The 23132-nt window shown below is 32.6% G+C and overlaps 2 pseudogenes; one reads left to right on the top strand and one right to left on the bottom strand.

Annotated features, from left to right (window-relative positions):
* Positions 1–1186: 1186 nt before the first annotated feature.
* Positions 1187–4185, bottom strand: LOC149554348 (2-succinylbenzoate--CoA ligase, chloroplastic/peroxisomal-like; annotated as a pseudogene).
* Positions 4186–9011: 4826 nt separating this feature from the next.
* Positions 9012–9587, top strand: LOC149554347 (DNA mismatch repair protein MSH2 pseudogene; annotated as a pseudogene).
* The last annotated feature ends 13545 nt before the right edge of the window (positions 9588–23132 follow it).

The following is a 23132-nucleotide window of genomic DNA, read 5'->3' as shown; positions in this document are numbered from 1 at the left end:
TTTAAAAAACTCCATGCCTGTGTTGGTTGAAATTTTGACCAACACAAGCTTAACATGTTAATGAAAAAGGGTTTCTACCTACTTCATTGTTATTTTTAACATGGAGCACACGCAAGATGTAGAGGGCATCTAGGTTCTCATCAACATAGAGCATCTGATTGCAGATCAGGCAGTTTTCAGGAACTTTGGTCCGTTTTGAATTTTCTTATGATTGAAGTGTTTGATAATCAGAAAGCTTTTCATGACTAGTTTTCTAAACCCTTTCTAAAGGATGTGCCATCTTAGTATTTTGAAGACGATTGGCTTGAAACTGAGAAAAAGGTTATTATAATGCATAGGCTGCATTAGATACTGGAGCCTTTCATGCTTTGGCGTTGGGTCGAAGATGTAGAAGGGTCTCTTCCACCCAAGGTAATGTTGTTTAATCTTGTTTTTGTTACTCACCGTGACTCTTTAATGCTGTAAATAGGCGGTCCATGGTTTGAATTCGTGTGTGGTTTTGGTGCCTCTAGTGAACCTGATATTGACAATAAGCTTGAGGGACAAGTTTGCCAAGCTACTAATACTGGTCCTTGAGTAAGTGGAGTTTTTCAAACTTATATGTGTTATTCTATACTAGAGTTGGGTATGTGGTAGTTACACCTCTTATGTCTTGATCTTAGAGATAGATTTATGCTATGTGGCATGGTAGACGACGTCAATTTTGTGGTTGAGTGAAACAAGAGAATAATGTCTATGATTGTTGGATGATGTGGGCAAGCTTCAAGGAGATGTAACCCATGCCATGATTTTCATGTTGAATATATGCTTTGTTCCAGCAATCCTGTGATTGACTTCTACAAAAAATGATATTACTTATTCTATGTGCTTTTGTAGCCTATATCATATTATTCTCTTGCTCAAGCATACTAAGCTTTTAACCCAAAAAAATCAACCTACTAGCCCCTATTCTTGGTAGTTAGTCAAATCAACTATATCCAACTTGAAACACTCCAATTAGGATGATTTTCTTTATACAAGCTTCCTTGTTTTGAATCTGAGTGGGCCCTAAATCATCTCAAATTTAGCTGTTCAATTAGCAAATTTGATAGTCTAATTTATTTGGAAATTTTGTCTTCTATTTTATTTATAACACAGGAAAATGAATAGAAGAGAACTCTTTAGAAATTAAGAGCAATATTGTATTCTACAAGCTACTTCTAGCTACTATCAATTCTGAATAGGGTTGAAGTCTCAAAATAATTTCTCTCTTCAGTGCATCTCTCTTCACTTTTCTTATTGTGGTTCTTGGAAATGGCTTTTTTTGTGGAATAACATCCTTGGTGACTTAAACCTATTTATATAAAGAACAAACCATTTCTTTCCATTTTTAAGGCATGGGAAGAAAATCCAATAATAAATTCTTGAAAATGATCTGAAATATTAATTACAAAACATACACAGTTGATTCTGGATACAATCTTGTTGATTGTGTCTCCATTGAAGATTTTCCAACCTATAAGGCTATGTTATAAAGAATATAGCCACATAATCTACAATTTTTAAATAGGCTGATAGGAGAGGCATACCTAGAAAGTCCTTGCTATTTAAAAAATAATTGTAGTAGCATTGGGGATAATTTTTTGCGCTCATTCATAGCTACATTGTTCATCATTGTGAAATCCTCATGTTCCCAATGCCAACCATTCCTTAGCTAGATGGATGCAGTAACAATTTCAATAAACCTTGGATCTGAGATTTTGATAATGATAGTTGCCAAAATCCCTGGCTGTTGTAATAGGATCTTCTCCACCTATGATGGTAGAAAATTATTTACTGGCATATATGAAATAGATGAGTATCATCTTGACCATCAATGAAAATTATGCTTAGAAACTAAAGTTGAAGTGCTTTTGTTTGAAACAACTTAAGTTTTTGTAGATGAGAGACTTTAAAAAGAACCAAAAAGTGCCAAAAGTAATTGAGTAGAGGTGAACATATCCAAACCAATAACAAAATAAATCTTGTTGGTGCAATTTTACAATAGATGATATTATTATAAGTTGGCATTGAGTGAGAAGAGAAACACTCACCTTAGAAGGATAAACATTTTCTCCACCACTTTTAATCATGTCTTTAGATTGGCCAAGAAGCCATAATCTACCATCTTCATCAATCCATCCAAGATCCCCTATATTTAGCCATCCATTTTCACTCAATGCTACTGTGGTTGAATCATTTTGGCCCTAATACTTCAGTATCACATGTCGGCCTCTTTTCATTATAGTCCCCACATTGTATAAGTTATTAGCTTCAAAACAGTCATCACTATGTTCTATCTATATTTCCACATGAGGAGTAGGCTTTTGCACAACAACTCCTATTCGGTGATCTTGAAAATTATTCTGATCGGCTGGATCCATGGAATAATCCTATGTTTTTGTAAAACTACCTTATCAAATTATTGGATTATGGGCAAGAGTGAAAGTCATTGAGGAACAAGCCTCTATCATACCTTTTTTAAAATAATAGCAAAAAAGAGTTTATAAAAAGAAGTAGAATTAGGTCTGCTTAGGAAGTAATATGAAATAGGTAAACAAACACAACTACATGAAAGAAAATAACATGACATAAAGGTTAATAGAAGTCATTAAATGGGAGAGTTTTCAATGATTCTGTCATCTCCCTTTCCTATTATTAAAGTAGACTGTAAATTAACCATAAGCTAAAAAGATCTGAGCTCTTGGAAAAATTTCAGTGACTTTCTTGATAAGTTGTGGTGACAGGCTTCTAGCTCCATTAAGTATCTTCTCAAGAATTAAAAAGCATAGCATTGATTCTCCTTTCTTTCTTCTATTGCAGAAGCATGAGGGATAGACAATTAGTAGTGTCCAAATTAGATTTATTCTCACAAGTTCATATTTAGCCTTTACAAACATTATAGTTTTACAAAAGCAACAAACATACAAAGCAATTTTTCAAGTACAAACATTAAAGTGATATATGTGGTTAGTATTTGATTTTCCTATTGACAATATAGCTAAGATTCTTGTTCCATGGAAAATCTTTGCTCGAAAAATGTTTCTTCTGCTCAACACTTGGGTTTGGTTCTAACTTGTGTGCAACCACATTTTGCAAAAGATTACCAGTGACTACATCTCTTCTTACTACGACTTTACTACATATTGAGAAGAAATCTTATTTGTACTAGGTTTTGACAAATAAAAGAAACCATGTTTTGCCAAGAGAGTTTGAAATTTGGAATGGTCTGAATAAAACATTTTAATTTTTATGTTTTTAGTGAGAGAATTCAGTTATGCAATTAGAAGTAATTATTAGCATACCTCGAATTGATGCAAAATGTAACTATATCAGCAAGCATAGTTGGTATAGTGATGGTCATTGATACATAGTATCTTTGTATTGAAAATAGAGTAGAAGCTGCTTCAAACTTGGGTATAAAGATATGGCATCCTCCTACTAGTACAATTGCCAACACCAAAGAAATTCCACCAATGTGACATAGTGGAGAAGTGCGAAGATAAACCTGTCAAACGTGATATGAGGAAGAAAAAATGAGAATTTTCAAGATTCTATAATTTGGAGCCATCTTGAAAATAATTCTTACATTAATTTCTATAGTTGATGGCTTAAACATCACACATTAAGGCTTTGATTCCTAGGCAAAACTATTAAGTAGAAAAAGTTGAATTACTTTTTCCAAGCCTAATGTTTCCTTGGTATGTGAAGTTTAAGGGTGGTTGTACTCTTTGTACTATTTTTTCAATTGACAAATTTTTGATTTGCTAAACTGGGACATGTGTTGTGAGAAGCATAATAACTGCAGAGTGTAGAGCTCTAATACACAATTCATAAGTTAACCATAAATATTTGAGAGATTGATTACTTCATTATGATTGTACCTATAATGGAAATCTTTGCTTTTGATTGAACAATGAGTGTATCATGGCTGATTGCTACTCCGTTTGGGTTGGCTTTTGTACCTACAAAATAAAAATCATAGAGCATTAACATTCTAAGCAGATGGAGGAAAGCATCTCTGAAAGAGTGTAGAACACCTGATATAAAGAAGATGAGAGCTACTGAATCTAGTGCCCAACGAAAGTCAAGGTCTTGGAACCCTCCTGCATATACTCCAATAGAATCTGTACTAAACACTATCAAAACTCCAATTGAGTTCAGCATTTCTATCCGAACAAAATCAATCAAAAGTTAGAAGAATTCTTCATGCATAAACTAGTAGCACTAACAAGTAGGGTCTATTTAGTCATCTACTGAAGAAATTGATTAAAAAACTATTAGCACTATCAAGGTGTTTGAATTGAACTTTTTCTTTGTGTTGCTGAGATTCAAAGTTCAAACACACTCCTCTACATTTAATGCTCTCTTTTTTTTGCTCTTTGATTGTAATTTCTTTTGAGTTTGGATAAGCTTTATCCCTCTTTTAATAAAAAATAAATTTTCAAGTTGTTTTGCATGGAAAGTTGCATACTATAGCTCAGATTGGTAGAAGTTCTTGCAACACTATTTTGGTAGACAATCAAAGCTTGCCAATGCTCAAATGGTAGACAAATAAGTCACTCGTGTTGATATTGCATTTGTGTTTAACATATGAGTATGACAATCATTATGTTATTCCTGTCAACAATTGTATGGTTACTGAAGTAACAACATCATGAACACAAAAGTAGGTCTCAACACCTCCATTTCTTGGCCGCCTCTTGTTCATAGAGATCACATGCTAGATTTGTATTAACTAGCTTTAATTTGGAGTAAATGCACTAGTTTTCTAAAATTTTTGGGGTAAGAACTTTTGATTGCACTTGAATTGGTGATATTATGAATGGGGGATCTCACCCTAACTTGAATACTTAGTAATAACATTCTAATATGAATTTGAACAACAATTCTACAATTTAACGATCAGATTATTGACAAATATGAGCAGAAAAGATGTTAGATAGCAAAAAGTTTAAAGCAGTAGATTACATTAAGTGTTACAATTCTACGAGTAAATATTTATAGGTTCTTGTGCATTGGATTCCCTTTTCTTATTAGCTAGATATGAGAGAAAAAAAAGCAACAGAGTAGTAGTACACAAGAACTAAAACCTTTCTCTTGCTATACCAAATTACAATAGTTTTATTTGCATTAATTCCATTATGAAATCTCTTCAACTGATTTGCATTAATTTCATTATGAATTGAATTAATTCTATAAAATTATTGTTTTTATTTCTTTATGATTGCCATGAAATCTCTTCAAATGATTTGCATTAATTTTGTTATGAATTGCATTAATTCTATAAAATTATTATTTTTCTTGCTTTATGATTGGCATAATTTTTAATAAAAATTGTATTCTCCATTTCTGTTAATTATTGCATCATTTAAGGATATGGCCACTGAATGAATGACTCCATAATGATTTTTTTTGTTCCTATGCATGGCTGATTGTAATGCAAATTTCATATAGCATTAGCATTTTATCTCGTGGGTGCTAGATATTCCTGTACCCATAAGCCATTGTCCTGCATAGGGTTTCAAATATTATTTTGACTGACATGAAGTATCTATAATTCTCACTTCTTGATTCTTGAATATCCAAAGAAACTAAACAAGACTGTTGATTGCTTCCAAGTATAAAAAGCCATGGTTAGCTTAACTTATAATTTATCTCCTACCTTGGGTTGAGGTGCTGCTATTTTTACAAATGAAATGTATTCAAATAATCAATTGTCTTGTTACCATTCTCCACAAATATTAACCTTTTCACCATTTTTATCAATGACATTAATTTTAGCTTTCAAATTATAATATTTCTTGCTTATGAATATTTTAGGAAATTCATGAAGGTTTATGTTTGTTTCCAAATGTACGAAGTTCTGGCCAGTTCCACCAGTCTTTTGTTTGACAATCCTAACCTGAGTTGGGTTGTTGTTATATTTACAAAAGAAGTACCAAGTAATATTGTGTACCATTCTTTACGATCACCAATTGACTCCATTGGAACACTCTTTTGCAGGATTATCTAGCGAACATCATCTTGCTTTTGAACTCACGTACCACCTAATAGTGTGATGATTTAATCTTTTATGAAAGGTAAAGTACATGCCTATGTAGCTAATGGGAGGAGACTAGTTGGGGGTACATTTTGTCTTGATTATACAAGTGTTAGTGTTATAGAAACTCTAATGATGGCTGCTTCATTGGTAGATGGAGAAACTACACTGTCAAATGTTGCCCAAGTTAGTAATATCAATTTTTTAATTTTTTATTGGAATTATTACACAAATGCATCTTGAATGAATTTTGAAAGCTTACATAGAATTGATCAACTTATAATCACAGAAAAGTGGCACCAAAACACTAGAACAAATTATCCCTACCCTACAAGAAGTCAACCATTAGACAACACTTAAATTAGCTATTTAAATAGCAACCTTTAGCACTTCTTACTTCTAACCCAGGGACAGATGCTAGAGATCTTGGCACCAACTAATCATAGAGACAAAACACTTGATAGAATTCAGGAAGATGCATTATAACACCAAAATAAGTAGCTCAGCTAGATCAAATCTATACCCTTTCTAGTGACTCCCAGCCATGTCCACGATAGATCCAAAGAAGCAATATCAAAAAATAGTCTTTATGGTCACATCCCATTGAAAATTGAGAAAGGAATCATCTGTTTGAACCATCCATATAAGCAATCAAAAGTAAACATTAGCATAACAGCCATCCAAAATAATAGGAGTAAAGCCAAATCACCAATTACCACATCAATCATTTTTCCCTTTTCATTTTTTTCCTTCTTGTTGATCGAAAAAACCTTCAACTTTCTTCTTTAGAGATTAGTACCTAAAATCCACACATTCTTAAAGCCAATAGTTTGGATAGTGCCTCACAGGTGCAAAAAGTTAAAGATGATGAATACCATTACCATATATTGTTAGAAGAGTTCTCATCAGAACATACATCATTAGGCACTAAAATAGTGACACCACATTCTTCACTTATTTCATAGCAAAAATTGGGACATGAGAACTTGGGTCTAATACAACAGGCATATGACTACCTAGCACTGCATCAACATTCATCTGATGACCAAGAGAGACACTATTTAGCTTAGCATCTAAATTCGTAGGAACCTTGTCAGGGAAAAAACAATTCAATAATCATCTGTGTTAGCTCAGCTTCTTAACATTATCCTGGAGGGCTAAATGCACGTCTAACCCCATCTCCAAGCTTGTAGACTCTAGAATAGGAGTCCTATTTGGATAGAACTTCTTACCATCATCTTTACCTTTATGAACCTACATTGCCACATTATTCACAATAACAAATAATGTGGCATCTAAATTGAATTAGAAGAGTTATCCCCTACAACCAATTTATTAAGCAACAAACTATATGAAAAAATGACTTTTTAGGTAGATTTTGGACCAAATTCTTGTCTCTTAGCCCAAACATTACTAGAATCATGAAGACCTCATAGGAGGTTCAATTAATTGCACCAATTAGCAAAGGGCAGTCAAGCATACATGTAATCAGTAGTAACTTGAAAGAGTCTCTTACCACCAACCCATTTAATATTCTTCTACAAGCCAAAATTGCAATGTATTCTTGTACAACAATATTTGATTAGTTAACACAATTGCACAAACACCTAGATAAGTCCCAACCTTATTTTTGCAAAGAGTTTGAGTTTGTTTGAGAGTTTTTGTTTTGTTGGGTATTTGAGCATGTATTCTCACAATTTGATGGTCCAATTGATATAGGTTCCCCTGTGATGATTTCATGGTCAAGTGTTCATAGGAAATATCAAAATGAGTTTTGTCTCTTTCTTATCAAATTTTATATTTGATATCAGTGTTCCTTCCCATAGAATTACCACTTGTATTGGGGATGCCGCTACATTTCTTGCTATATGGCACATGCCATACATATTGATAGAATAATTTTTGAAATCCAATTTACTTTTCATGGGGTACTTAGATATGTTATTTTGTAGATTCTACCTAATATTTTAGTTCTTCTTAATTTGTATACTGGCTATGTTCGTACCCCAAATCTTGTCTCAGTGCAATTAAGTTTTTAAAGTACATGGTGATTAGATGCATTTGGCATCTTGAAAAATTGATTCATGACCAGTGTCATTTGATACCTATCTTGTTGGTATTTTTGTTGTGAAAGAAATATACAGTGTTGTAATAGTCATTATTTTTACTCCAAAATCAAGTTAGGGATGTCATATTAGGTTTTTTTGGAGGGAGGCTTGGGGTTGGACTTAGTTAATTGCCTTGCCATGATTATTGGTCCTTTTTATATGTAATTTGAACATCACAACTTATGGCCACTGATGTTGCCTTGATGTGGGAAACAATGAAAATTAGAGCTATGTCTATGTTTAAGGAGTCAAAATTGAGAATGTAAAGAGTTTGTGAAGGGAAAAATTTCTAATTACTAAGGGAAAAATTAGGTTCTCATCAAATAATATAATTGCCCCAATTTTGATTTGTAAAGGATCTTGATATCATTTCCTGAAGTCTCAGAAAAGAAAATTGTTAGTTGGGGAAAATCTATTTAGTCATCCATCTTATCTTTCTGGATCAAGTCTCTCAATAATAAATTGTAGTGCCATTTAAATATTTATGAGTTTATCATAGAGGCCTCAAAGTTGTTTCAATTAAATATGCAATTTTTCTTTAGTGTTTATTGAATCCAGGAAATTATATTTTTATGTTCTTGCTGCATATGGTGTAGAGCTTGTTGACATGTTATATGTCTCTTCTTTACTTTTTGTTTCTAACACTTCATTTTCAATATTTATGAAATTCTATTTGTATTCCTATTTTGTGTAAATTTGTTCCTCATATGTGAAGCATCTTTGAAATTTCTTGGACAACAACACATACTTTGTTTTGGTGTATTTAAGAATTTAGATTCTTTGGTTGCTAATTAAGATTGAACTTCTCTTAATGAAAGTGCACTATGAGAGAATAGGTAAAGATGGCCTTCCGAGCCACTGAAATGAAGAAATCTGATTTCAAGTCTTGGGATGTTGATCAAGATCTTTGTCACCTTGTAAAAGGTTTAGTTGAGTCATTGAAGGACATAGTTGCAAGTTCAGAATCTACTACTGGAGGTTTGGGGGCCCTCCTCTCTTACATAGATTTGCTTGCAGATGACAACAATTATGGAAAGTTTACCATTCAACATTATCACATAGGCAGATTTATGTGGCTAGATGCTGTAGCTTTATGAGCATTGAATGTTCTTGAAAGTAAAATAGATTTGAATGAGAACTTTAGTTTATTTGGATTGATAAACATGACATGTATTGCTGGCATGGTTAAGAGACTATTGAATAGGTGGCTCAAACAACCTCTCTTAAATGTAGAAGAGATCAAGTGTAGACTGGATATGGTGCAGGCATTTTTTGAGGATGTAACATTGCACCAAGATTTAAGACTTCATCTAAAAAGAATTGTAGATATTGATTGACTTGTGCAGAATTTGGAGAAGGGTAGGGCCACTCTACAAGATATTGTAAAGCTCTATCAGGAAAGGACCTTCAAGTTTTAATGTATTTGACTTTTCATACTATGTATTTGCAATAAACATGGTTTGTGTTTTATCTCTTCTATGATCACATGGATACTTTTGCACTGAGCTTATGTGTTTCTTTCACAACAATGACATCGTGCTTTTGAATGAAATTTGATCATTGCTTTGTATCTAAATTTATTTGTGTGTTGTGCAATTACACTTACTAATTAAATGGTGTATTTAATCATCTATGATTGTTCTTAGCTATCATACTAAGCTTGTAGTTAGCAGATGTCACATATTTTACAAGATGATAATTATGGTTTTCAAGCACTTAAACTATTTTTGGATTGTTTTTGTTCACTATAGTTACTGTACATGTGACAAACAAGAATACAACTTCTTGTAATCAAAAGTTCACTCTAATGATATCAAGGAGACTTTTCTTTATTGATCAGGGAAAGATATTTGGATGCCTTTGAACTTTGGACAAGACCTAGCTGCTAAGGGGACCAAGAGCCACAAAACTAACATGATTTCAAATTTCTTCCAATGTGAGCTCTCTTGTTGTGAATCTTGACCAAGAAGTTTTCTATTTGGTGAAGCCTAGCCTCCTCAAATAGCTCATTCAGACTACTCACCTTCAAAATGTTTTCAAACTAATTATGGATATCCTTTTCAGCTACACACTCTATAATCAAGTGCCATTTTCTTTCAACCAGTCCTTTACCACAAAAGATGGAAATTTTGAAGAGACATGGTCCTTAGTTGCATTAATAATGTTCTAGGCTTTTAATTGCAGCCCTCAAATAGGTCTTTTCATCATGCTTCCTTATGGGGTTGACTTCTTTGATATAATGTGTTTTTCTCCGGCCATTTCATTTTGTCCACATGACAACTGTGAATTTTTGTAGCACCAATTTTCTGTCTCATCTTTAGAGTTACAAGAATATTGCTAATGAGTGTCCTATTTGTCTATTCACTTGACATTTTGCTTCTCCAAGAATTTTACTATGCCGATAGGTTTATATATTTTTTCCACTTAACAAATGAATAATTGCTTATGCCCCCAATCAAGAATATACTAGCCTTAGCTAAGAGGATCTCATAGGGTTGACTTCAAGGTTATTAATTACTTCACAACCATAGAGGAAAATTGACATGACCAAGAAGCCAAAAAGAGTTTTCTTGGACTGACAATCCCAAAATTTGGCTTTCCTGCACTTGCTCTAAAGAAGGCAAATGACACTGCATTCTTTTAGTCCTAAATGTAACTAAGCTTATTGTGGAAATTAATTCCTAGGTTCTTGTATTTTGCCACTATTTCCAAATATGTAGACAAATTTTTTAGATGATATTATCCTTGGATTTATTTTTGGAACTTTATAATGGTCAGAAGAGGTATGTGTCTTTTGATTAAAAAGTACCTGATTGCTGAAGGGTGCTTAGCTACATTTTGTCCATTGGTCCAATCAGGCCAGTAGTTTATTTTCTATTTTCCCTCTTGCTTGGCTTAAGGAGGCCTTAAATTCTTAATGTGTAATGTCACATGACATACCCCATTTTACTGATAGCTTTTGGTCTTGTATGCAAATTGATCCATATTTCTCTCTTTCATTCATCATTCACCATTCATCATTCATCTTAGAATATTTTGAACAAGGAATTTTTTTTAAGTCTAATTCTTTTCTATATTTTTTTGATCTAACTATTTCTAGTAAGTTTATAACTTTAATAGATTGTAGAGATTATGATTTTGTCTTTCTCATTTTAAGCAAATTTATCTTTTCTCTATATTCTCACAAAATTGGATGTGTGCTTTAGGTGGTGACCAAAGATGTCAAATTTGTTCAATTTACCTTTTATACAGATAAAGAGGTGTGATGTTCAAGTGTAAAGGATATTACAAGTCTTGTTTTATTTGATAACATGAACAGGCCTACACCTGAGGGATTGTATGATCTAACACTCTATCCTCTTGATCAGTATGGTAGGTGAGTAATAGAGAGCTTGAGACAATGAGTTAAAAAATTTTGAATGTTCATGGTAATGGAGGTTCTATGTTTGCAAGTACAACTCTTTAAAGTGCAAAAAAGAAGATAAAATTGTTTTGAATATCTCAACTCTTAGTTGCAAACATTTTACTTCAAAGTTGGATTACTCTTATTATATGTCTTTCCCAATATAAAATTCATAGCAAGCAATGAATAATCCATGCCTCTAAAAATGGTCCTTATTTGATGAAAAGGTTTTAATTTTTCATATATATATATATATATTTTTAATATCAAGCCCAAAATGCTAGCATTACCACACCAGAACAAAACCATCATTTTGGAACAACTTTGGTTTAAATGGAGAGCACAATTTTTTACTAGCCACAGTGTCACCTAAAAATTACTAGGAAAGCAGAGTTTGTCTTTGTGAATTTACTTTTTCTTTTGGAAATCAGACAGCCAACTATTTCTTTGTCAACCATGGTAAGTGTGGAGCTTTTTGGTGAATTGTTGGGTTCCCTAGCTATTCAAAAATTATCCTATTTAACTTTTTATTTTGTTTTTCATCTTGTCTACTAAGAAATTTGATTGTGGCTAAGTTACCAGTGCTTTAGAAAATCTGTTTATTGTCAAATTTATTTACCCTTGTTTTCCCTCTATTTCAGAGCATATATATCGTATATAAATTGATTTTTTTGTTAATTGAAAGTGGTTTTTGGATAACAAACAACCCACTAAAAATATCAAACCTAGATTGATATACATAATACTGTAAAATATCTTAGAATTGTTGTTGGTTTAGATGACGAGCATTGTTTAATTTTTGGAAGTTTTTGTCTTGGAATTTTCATTTCCAAAATGTTTTGCATATAGGAGATGAGATTACCTAATAGTTTTTTTGCAAGAAGGGAACATAAATTTAGTTTAATGTATAGCTTTCTTTTTGCAGTAGAGATTTGAAATTAACTCTTCATTGTCACAAAATAGCTCTAAACATAGTTTGAGGTGAGCAGTTCTAGTGGGGATAAATCTTGATAAACATAAGAAAAAATCACTTGTAGTTGAAACTTAACAAAAGTGCTTTGTAAATATATCTTTTTGTGATGCTATTTTTGGGTATCCTATTGTCACTAGGAATTTTAACACTCTAATAAAGGGGAAGAAATGAGATAGTATATTCTTAGAAGACCAATTTTTTGAGAAGTGCCTTCAAAATTTCTTATTATCATATTGTCAGACAACTAGATGTACCTAAGGATGTTATTATTTATATAAGTTATGCTTAGAAATTAATTTAATTTTTGATATAAAGCGAATATGAATTTTTCCTCCTTGACCCAAAACTATATAACAAGGGGATATGAAGATTCCAAATATGCAAGTGGTTAAGGCTCTTGGTATTACAGAATGATGCATTTCATTTCTCAGTTTTGTCTTTGAAGAACAAAACAAGATGATTGAAATGTTAGAGAATATGGTATATATGTGAGTATATGGAAGCACATCTTTGCTGTAGTCCATTGCAAAATGCCAGATCTCTCATGATTGAGGCATAAGGTTTGCACTGGACACATGTTGGGCACAAGTCTTAACTGCGATAATTTCCCTCCCAAATGGTTTGAAATGAAGATCCTAAGGAATGCAAAGGAGGACCAATCCTGCTCAAGAGGAAGGCACCCCATCAAGATAACTCATTTGAACTGTCTAGTATTTGAGAGTAAGCACTAAGTTCACTTGAAAATCTTTAAATTTAGTATCTGTAGTTTCATGTATTGTGCTGGTATAAGTACTAGAGGAAATGAAAGGAAATATTTTAGTGTCTTATAATGTCCTACGGAACAAACATGCTAGTAAGTTGCATTATGCTAGGTGGCTCACAAGCTACACAAATTTATAAATGAGAAAGATGTGTTATGTAGAAAGTCAGATGAACTCAACAAGTTGCACTATCCTGGGTGCTTCATAGACCATCATTAAGGAGCATAAAAATGTTGGATCACAAACCAGTAAACCGTATTATGGTAGGTGACTAGGGCAATCATCCGTTGGCCAACAAGTTGCATTATGCCGGGTGATTTATAGACTACCATCTCTTAGGAAGCATATAAATGTGATGGATCACAAACTAGAAAGATGCATTATGCTACTTGATCAACCTAAGCTAGTGATGATAGTATCTTACTACTATATTAGCTATACCACCATTGAACTCTTCAGCTTAAAAGCTATATGAAATAATATGGGGGGAGAAATAGAAAGAAGATTAGATGAGGCCATGTGGGAGAAACCAATCTTGAAGCACTTGAGATGGTTCATGATACTCCTAATCTACTTCCATCAATGCATGTCATTTATAATATGTACTTCTTTGAATACTGTCTCCTGTTGGGATAGTGTCTGCAACTTTATGCACTTTTTTATTGGTTTGACCTTGTGAGAGTGACCTCTTTTTGCCACCCACCTAATGGTATTTTGTAAGAGCCTATGGTAGGAGGCATAAAACCATTTATCTTTCCTTCTAAACTATGGTGCACTTCATTTTGAAACATTCTAGACATGCCTGCCTTCAACGCTCATGAGAGAGAATTCCCACTTGAGAAATTCCATGAACTATCATTTAGTGATAACCTTTGAGGCTGCCATGGCTATTGCATTCCATCAAAGTGCATGCTACTGCCAGATAAAGTTTCTCTATCCTTCATTCCTGACCCCCATCTGACTTCTACCTTCTTTAACCAAAGTCAAGTTGAACAAAATATTTTCAAAGTAGAAAGATTTTGTTTCAAGAAAATATTTATAATGATTAGTCTGCATTTAATTTATAGGTTGGAGATCTTAAAGGAATATTTGCACTTTTAATGGTCCAGACACGTGTTATGTACAAAATTTGGTGTCTTGGACATGTCATATGGAGGTGGAATAGGCAAGTTCTTTAACTTAGGAACCATGCTGTGGGTGGCATTTGCTTAATGCATGGTGATATTACTTCTTTTAATATTTTATAAATGCATCATTAGTTATATATTGCTTGTTGTGAGAGAAATTTGTTATGTTGGTAATAGTTGATATTTTGGCATCTGCAATCTTGGCTCTTCTATATATTTCTTTACTTGACTAATCTGAGTTTTTCATATTATGCAGCCAATACAACACTTATATATCATTATGGGAAGCTACTTGCACTTTTAGAGGTAGATAAGCCTTGTAATACTTTCTCTTTCTTCCCTTTGCCGTTTTTCATATTATGCAGCCAATACAACTCTTATATATCATTATGGGAAGCTACTTGCACTTTTAGAGGTAGATAAACCTTGTAATACTTTCTCTTTCTTCCCTTTGCCATTATAGTATTTCTAATTGGTTAAGCTAGGGAATAGAACCTATTCGATCTAGTGATCCTCTAAATATAATAAAAGTGATTGAATAAGTTTTTAATAGCAAGTGCTATGTCTTATTACCTTATAACAGTGCATAAAACACACAATGGTGAAATCTTCAAAATTTGAAAGCATATATGGATATAGCTTGAAATCTATTTTTAATTCCTTAATCTCAACAACTGATGCCATTCACAGCTACACAGAAATTTATAGCAGTATGTGACAATCTTTCTATTTTGTTCCTATATTTATACTAATTTAACCAAAAATAAAATATTCTAGAAAACCAAATATACTTAAAAGCATCTTTATCACTTATAAGGATGAGATTGAAGATTAGGCCAACTGACTAGTGAAAAATTATAGGTAAGAATTATTTGGCTAAATAAAAGATTTCACTTAATCACTATAGTGATGTACAAGATAGATTAAGTCAAAGCACTTCGAACTCAAACACATTCACATTGAACCTGTGCATAGGTTCCTATTTGACCTAAAACTTTAATAGTGAAGTATCAAGAAATTGCTAACATGCATGGAATTATTCATCAATAGCTTGTATATTAGCATATTTTCTACCTTGTTGATTTTTTCTCTTTTTCTCATTTCGCAATAGGATACAATAGATAAGAAACTATTTAGTCTTTCAGGGAAGGAAAAGTAATCCTATATTGAACTTATTTCTTGTTGTCTCCTTTGCAAATGCTCTTCGAGTCTTTGAAGATGGAGATTTTGGAAACTCTTGGATTGATGGATTATGATGAGAAATTAACTTATTTATTCACTACACACCCAAAGATTGATCCAAATATAGGTAGCAAAACAAGTTTTATTTTGATAGTTAAACCTTAATGTAGTTAAGAATGTTCAAGTAAGCTATAGGCTATTTTAGAACAAAAAAGAAGAATCAAATAACTATAATGCACAACCAAAGTTTGATCTGATCACAATAGCAGAACACGCTCAAATTTTATAGTTAATGTAATTACTCGTAAATGATGTTTGAGAAAGCTATAGACTGCTTTAAAATATAGATTTATGTGCCTGATCACTTTTTCGATTATGTACAGGAAAAAATGTTTACATTTGGCTACCAACATACTCCTCCCTATGCTACTTATCGAGTTGTCACGAAGGAGGGAATAATGCTTGATCCAGTTCCCATAACACTTTCAAAGCTTGTCATGATGCATGACTTTGCAATAACTGATAACTATGCAATTTTCATCGATCTTCGTCTCTATTTTGCCCCAAAGGTATTTTTATTTTAGAGTAGTCTTATATCATTGCCTTTTTGTTTGAAGAGTATGGAGAAGTTATTGGAAACTATCTGAACTCAAATAATTTAGTTGTATGAATAATGTATTTAAAGCCTTAGAACTTTATATCCTTTTTGTTCTTCATAAAGAAAATATAGGATAGAGGTTGTCTATACATCTCTCTAGAATAAATCAGATTGCTCAATTTTACTTGTTGCTATCTTAGGATATGGTGAAGGATGGAAAATTCATTATTTCTTATGATACTAAAGTGAAAGCACATTTTGGTATATTGCCTCAATATGCCAAAAATGATCCTTAGATGAGATGGTTTGAGCTACCAAACTGCTACGTCTTTCATAATGGTAATGTTAAGACACAAGCATAATATTTTAGTATTGTCTTGATAACTTATAGACCGTTTTGCCTTAAGTTTCCTTCAAGACTCATTTTTCCTCACATTTTTTAATTTTATATTTAGTAAACTTACATTTTTCTCTTTTACAACTAGTAGTGGATAAGTTCGTATTACTATTGTCAGTTTTATGATTATCCTACATAGGCTAGCCAATCACTCTGAAAACAAGCTAAGATATCTCTTAGGTGTCTTATATATCTCTAATTTTGTCTCTATTTTTGGTCGATCTTATTTCCTTGGATACAAGGTTGATTGGGAAATATCTAATTCTACTTTATGATTGAAAATGCATGTAGAAAATAGTGTTATGTGTATGGTACTACACTAGATTCAGTAGCTAAGGTCAAGGGACTTGTAAAGTTTGATCTTCAAGCAGAACCTGAGGTGAGAAAGTTTCAGATTGAAGTTGGAGCCAATGTGCTAGGAGTTTTTGACTTTGGACTTGGAAGATTTGGTTCTAAGGAAATATTTATACCCAAGGATTCTAGATTAGATCTGGAGGAGGAGGATGGTTACTTGATCTGTTTTGTTCATGATGACAACATTGGGTATGGTTCTAGCTTACACTCAATTTTTTTGAGTCTCGAGTTGTCTTATATTTTTCTTTAGAGATGATAAGAAGAAACTTATATTTATGTGAAGGATATTGTCTCTCAAATACATGATGAATATGTTGTCTAGTACATGCCACTATTTTGAGAGATATAGTCTTTAACAAAATGGCTCAGAATAATAACAATACCATAACCAATACTGAAACTAGGATTGGGATAAATCATAGTATTTACTATTAATCACTATATTAGTAGGTGACATGTTAGGAAAAAACTGATTATGTTAGAGAAATCAGCAGTTATGAGATGATCAATCAAGAGGAACCAGTTGAGAGGTTAGAATGACACAATTTTTAGATGATCATATGAAATGAAATGGGTGTGCGAGTAGAAAGAAACTAGAAAGACATTGTGTACAGATGAAGGAATGAAATTGATGGTTTTGGAACACTCAACATTTAGTACATATCTTCATTCAAGATCAAATAGGTGTGTAGGATTATATAGATAATGAACAATAAAGGAAGGAATTGAACTGCTCACATAGGAAGGGTTCAATTCCCTCCTGTATTGTTCACTGTGCATATAATCCCACACACCCATTTGATCTCAAATGATGATACGTACTGAATGCTAAGTGTCTGTGTTGAGTGCTCCAAAACCATCCATTTCATGCCTTCATCTATACATAATGTCTTTCTAGTTTCCTTCTACTTGCATGCCCATTTCATTTCATGTGATCATTTGAAAATTGTGTCACTCTAACCTCTCAACTATTTCCTCTTGATCGATCATCTCATAACTGCTGATTTCTCTAAAAAAAAAATTGACCAAGCATTGATGAAAATTTTGACCAATGCGTGAGGGTTTTCTACCAAGCATTGGTCAAAATTTTGACCAATGCTGTGCAATTTTCCACCAAGAATTGGTCAAAATTTTGACCAATGCTCTGCATAGCATTGGTCCAAAATTTAACCAATGATGGACAAAAACTAACAGGTGTTGGTCAAAATTTTGACCAACATCTGGGTGCAATTACACCATGGAAACACATAGTTTTTGACCAACCCATTGGTCAAAATTTTGACCAAATTTTGACCAACCAGGTTTTGGTTGAAATTTCGATGAGAAATTTTTTGACCAATGGGTTGGTTGAATTTGGTCGAAGTTTGGTCAAAAAATAGGTCAAAATTTTGACCAATAAAGGTCAAAAAATGAGCCCAAATGTACTAGTGTTTCTTTGTTTTTGTTATGTGTTTATGGTATTAAGGGGAACATCCTTCATCATACCCTTATCTAGGGTTGCTACGATGAGAAGTGATTCAAAAAAAGACATAGGTAAATTCTAAGATGTTTTACACCAAGATGAGTTGACTCCTTAGGCTAAACTGAAAACTAATTTTAATAGCCTCAATTCTCATCGGAGAAGTTTATCCCTCCTCTATGTTCTCAAACCTTTCTCCCCTCTTGTTTCCTATTCTCCTTGAACTCTCATGTGTTAGTATGTGGTGGCTGATCAAGGAAGTACAATACATACTTCATAATTCTTTGGGGTTCAGGGCATCACCCCTAAATTTTTTGGGCCCTATTTTATCAAGATTTTGGGCCGAGATGTAATAATTAATTGTAACCCTAAAGTGGTAAAAATACTTGTATAAAAGAGCTTAGGGTTAGGGGTTTTCATAGAGTGTGATGCAAAATTGCTTCTTGTGGCAGTATTGAGCTATAAGGGATTACAGATTATAACTAGGTTGTAATAATTAGATCATAATAATATTGGACTTGCTATTTGGTGGACTTAGCCTAGGGATTGGGTGAATCACTTTACATCTTGGTGTCTTGTGTTGTCTTTTCTGTGATTTATTATTTTCTAATATTAGTTATATTTGTATGTAATTGTTATTTCTATCTAAGGTTAATCCTAACATCATGGATAGATAACTCCCCTCTTCATTTTGTTTAATCCTGATATATCTACAAATTTCTCACATTAAACCTTGATATCATTACTCATGTTAATACCAAATTTATTTTGAATATCCAACCCTTTCTTTGGAATAAATACCTTATTAACCTTTGGAGAAATCACATTGAACCCAAAATTGCTTTCTTCCTGTGGAAACTCTTTCTGCATAAGTTACTATTTAAGAAACTAGGGGAGATCCATATATTTTCTTTGTTTATAAACATCCTATTTTTTAATTTCACACATTCTTTGATTATTCATTTTCTACTGAGATCTAGAAGATGTTTGGACTTACAATTTATATAGATTTTACTATGTTAAACATTATATCAAGATAGATTAGTGATAGTAAACATTCTAACATATTCTAGTCTATCTTTTCTTCTATTTTGTTATGGATCATTTGGTAGACTAACAATAATGGCATGTTTTCTGGGAAGGTTAGGTATCTTATCAAGTCTCTTTGGGGACTCATATTTGTCAATGCTTCTATGTAGGTTACTAAAATCATAAAGATGAAGGGGAGAAAATTCTACAAGTTCTATGTGAAGGATAGACAACTATATAAAAAAGGAAATTACTTATAGTTATACCACAATGAAGGCCAAAGAAAAATTTGAGGTCACATTATCTTAATTTATCCAATAGTTGAAATAGAGTGGTGAGTGAAGGGAGAATAACTTGAAGTCATCATAGAGGATTGTTACGTGGAATAGGGATACTAGGATCATTGGATACGTAACTGTCTCCTTGAATACCAATGATTTTGAAATAGAGTAGGACCTCCCTCCCAAATTTGACGAAGGAAAATTGGAACCTAAGGTTATTAAATAAGTTTGTGTATGTCGTAATAGTTCAGTGATGATTTTTGTATATTCAATATTACTTATGATCTTCTTGAAATAGTTAGTTGATTTTTATTTTTTGATATATAAACTCTCATGACTATAAATGATTATAAATAGAAAAAAAATACTTTCACTATAACTCATATGTGTGTGTGTATGAATATGTATATGTATATGCATGTGCATATGTATATGCATATGCATATGCATATGTATATGTATATGTGTATATGTGTATGTATGTATCTTTCATTAATTTTATTAAATAATTCTATGTAGTCATTTATGAATGAAAATATACTTAAATATTTTTATAAACATATATATCTTGATGACATTCCATTCTCTCTTGAGTTTTATATCACATTGTTAAAAAAACCCTAGTTGGGTGGATTCTATAATTTGTTCAAATATTTTTTGTAAGATTTCCTCATTCACAAATTGAGGTTTTTGACATATCCAATGAAAAAAATTTGTTCATAGTGGGCCAACATCCCTTGCTGGATTTATGACATGGTCATTCATTTGATTTGCAAGTTCGTTTCTTCTTTTTAGGGATTGGGAAAGTTGCTCCTTAGCTTTCTTGAGTTTTGCAATGGCCATTTCTAGATTCAATTTTTCATTATCAATTGCCTTATCAAGTCTGAATATCTCCATATACTTGATCTTTTGCTCAAGCTGTTAATTTTTTTTCCTGAGAACCATAAAGCTTTGATACCAATTGTTGGAAATATTCAAGACTATGCTAGGTTACTAAGATGGAAGGGGTGAATCAATAACCTTAATTTTTTTTTTATCAATTATAGATCTTAATTGTAGTAATCCAATTACCATTTAGCTTATCATATTTGATCTAATTGCATGCATGACAAACTAGAAACATAAGATATTCATAACACTTGAACACAATGATTTGGTGGCTCGGAAACCTTCCAAATAGAAAGTAAAACTAGGATGGGGATGAAACCCAAAAAAAATCAACACTATAGAATAAAGTTGACCTGTTAAGGCTTACATTGATCACTTCTGATGATCTTCCCTTTTAGGAGCAATTAGGACTACTAGGTCCACCTTGTTAGAGGTTTTACAAACATACAATGAATTATGCACTCTATTAAGAGATTTAAGAAAGACTGTTAAGTCTACCTTGTGAAAGGATTTTGACTAGTTCACCTATTAGGATGAAACAATAGATCTCTGACTTACAACTGGATTGCTGATAGAGATTCTTTGATTGTACTGATCATCTTTCCATGATGAATATGTCTATGTTGCTCCTCTTTTGATATGGCCTTCACAATTCACTATTTATCTGTTACTTCGCTTCAACTATTCACATTTGCATTCTTACATGCTTATTATCTTACATATGGATGTGATACAATACATCACATATATATACCAATCCAAATTACATAATTACAAAGTTAGATATCATACAGGTTAACACATATATTACAAAGTCAGCTCAAATGAAGACACTCAGGTTTTGAAGATTGACATGGTGAAGTTCTAATACTCAGCACCCATTGTCATTACTCAACATTGTCATGCACTTGGTAGACATAGAAGATCAGTCCATACTGATCATTTCAAATTAGTCTTGAAACTCGATATGCACTGGTGACTCGGTAGATACTGTGTTACTTGGCATAAACTAAATCACTCAGTAAAAACATAAGCTCGATTTACACTAGCTTTACATTACATGAATTGTGAATTCGGTAGAAACTATAATGCTCGGTAACCATGAAAATGCTTAGGTTGAACTACTAGATTGAATCTACTCAGTTTGAACTGCTAGGTTTCACACCAACTAAATACACTTATTAACCACTAAAATGCTCAGTAGCTACTGGAATTAGTCTAGAAAACTCCGTAGCAACTGTAGAGCTTAGTGGCTACTAAATTACATGGAAAACACTGTAGACTATTCAATGAGCTCGGTAGCCATACACAATCTAAATAAATGTGTGTCACTAATAAAAAACTTGACTGATATGTCAACAATCTCCCCCTTTGGCATTAGTGACAAAAACACTTATCAACCAAAATCTTATATACATCACCGTGTGATACTAGCTCAGTAGAATATACTATTTTGAGATTTTTTAAAATTTATCCTTGTAAGTTATACTATATATCATCTATTATATACATTCTCCTCATAGCATGTTTCTCCCCCATACTATGTGTCTCTCCATATATAGCATATCATGTGTCTCAACAATAATCTCCCCCTTTTTGCCAATAATGCCAAAGACTTATTTAGAACTTATCTACATGGAAACACCAAAATGAGATAAAAAGTCAGAATATATCTTAACAATAAGTGCCAAGGTTTAATCCCAATTCTCTTGCAAAATCTTGCATGTATCTAGAGCAATTTGTACTTTTGTAGAGATTTCTATCATGTGATCTACAATAGAGAAGTTGTTGTCATGGATCAAGGTTTTTGAGTAAACAATATGTTTCTGCATTTTATCCATGATAGGAAGGATCATATTCTAAATATCAATCAGTGTTGACATGAGCCTTGCTTCTTCTCTTGAAAAATCTAATTGTATGTCTGACAAAAATATGATCTTCATGTGATGTGTAGAGCTTGAACTATGGTCAAGTTGCAACTGCTAAGCACTGGCTTTCAAATCCTCATCAATTTTTGATAGTTTTCCCTTTATTTCCTTCGTGAACTCAGAAAAATCACACAACTTCACAAAAAGTGATGTCACATTGGTGTAGGAGGTCTCAAAATTGATCAAAATTGATGAAAGCTCAACTTGATGAATAAAAATGTGCTAAGCAATGTGCTCCAAAACTTTATTATCAAATTTCTTTTCAACTTTCTCAATTAGCTTGTCTTGTCCACTAGTGTCAACCTCAATTCCTATAACCTCAATTCCTATAACCTCAATTCCTATAACCTCAATTCCTATAACCTTAGACAAAATATTTTTAGCATCATTTATAGTTTTATACTCTCTATCTCTTTCTTCTCTTAATTTTTGAGGCTTTGCCTTTTTCTAAAGAATTTCTCCAAAATCATGCATTTTATCTACAGAAAGATTATGAATATCCCATTTGGGGATTTCTATTCCCTCATCTAAGTCTATGCCATTCTCTATGTCCTCTCCTTTACTCAAAAAAATTTGTACTCGG

Source organism: Cupressus sempervirens, chromosome 5, assembly GCF_028749045.1.
Source record: "Cupressus sempervirens isolate cs-2001-9-10 chromosome 5, ASM2874904v1, whole genome shotgun sequence".
In the NCBI taxonomy this organism is placed as follows: Eukaryota; Viridiplantae; Streptophyta; class Pinopsida; order Cupressales; family Cupressaceae; genus Cupressus; species Cupressus sempervirens.
The sequence above is the reverse complement of the archived record's forward strand: the minus strand, read 5'-3'. Positions and strand labels throughout refer to the sequence as shown.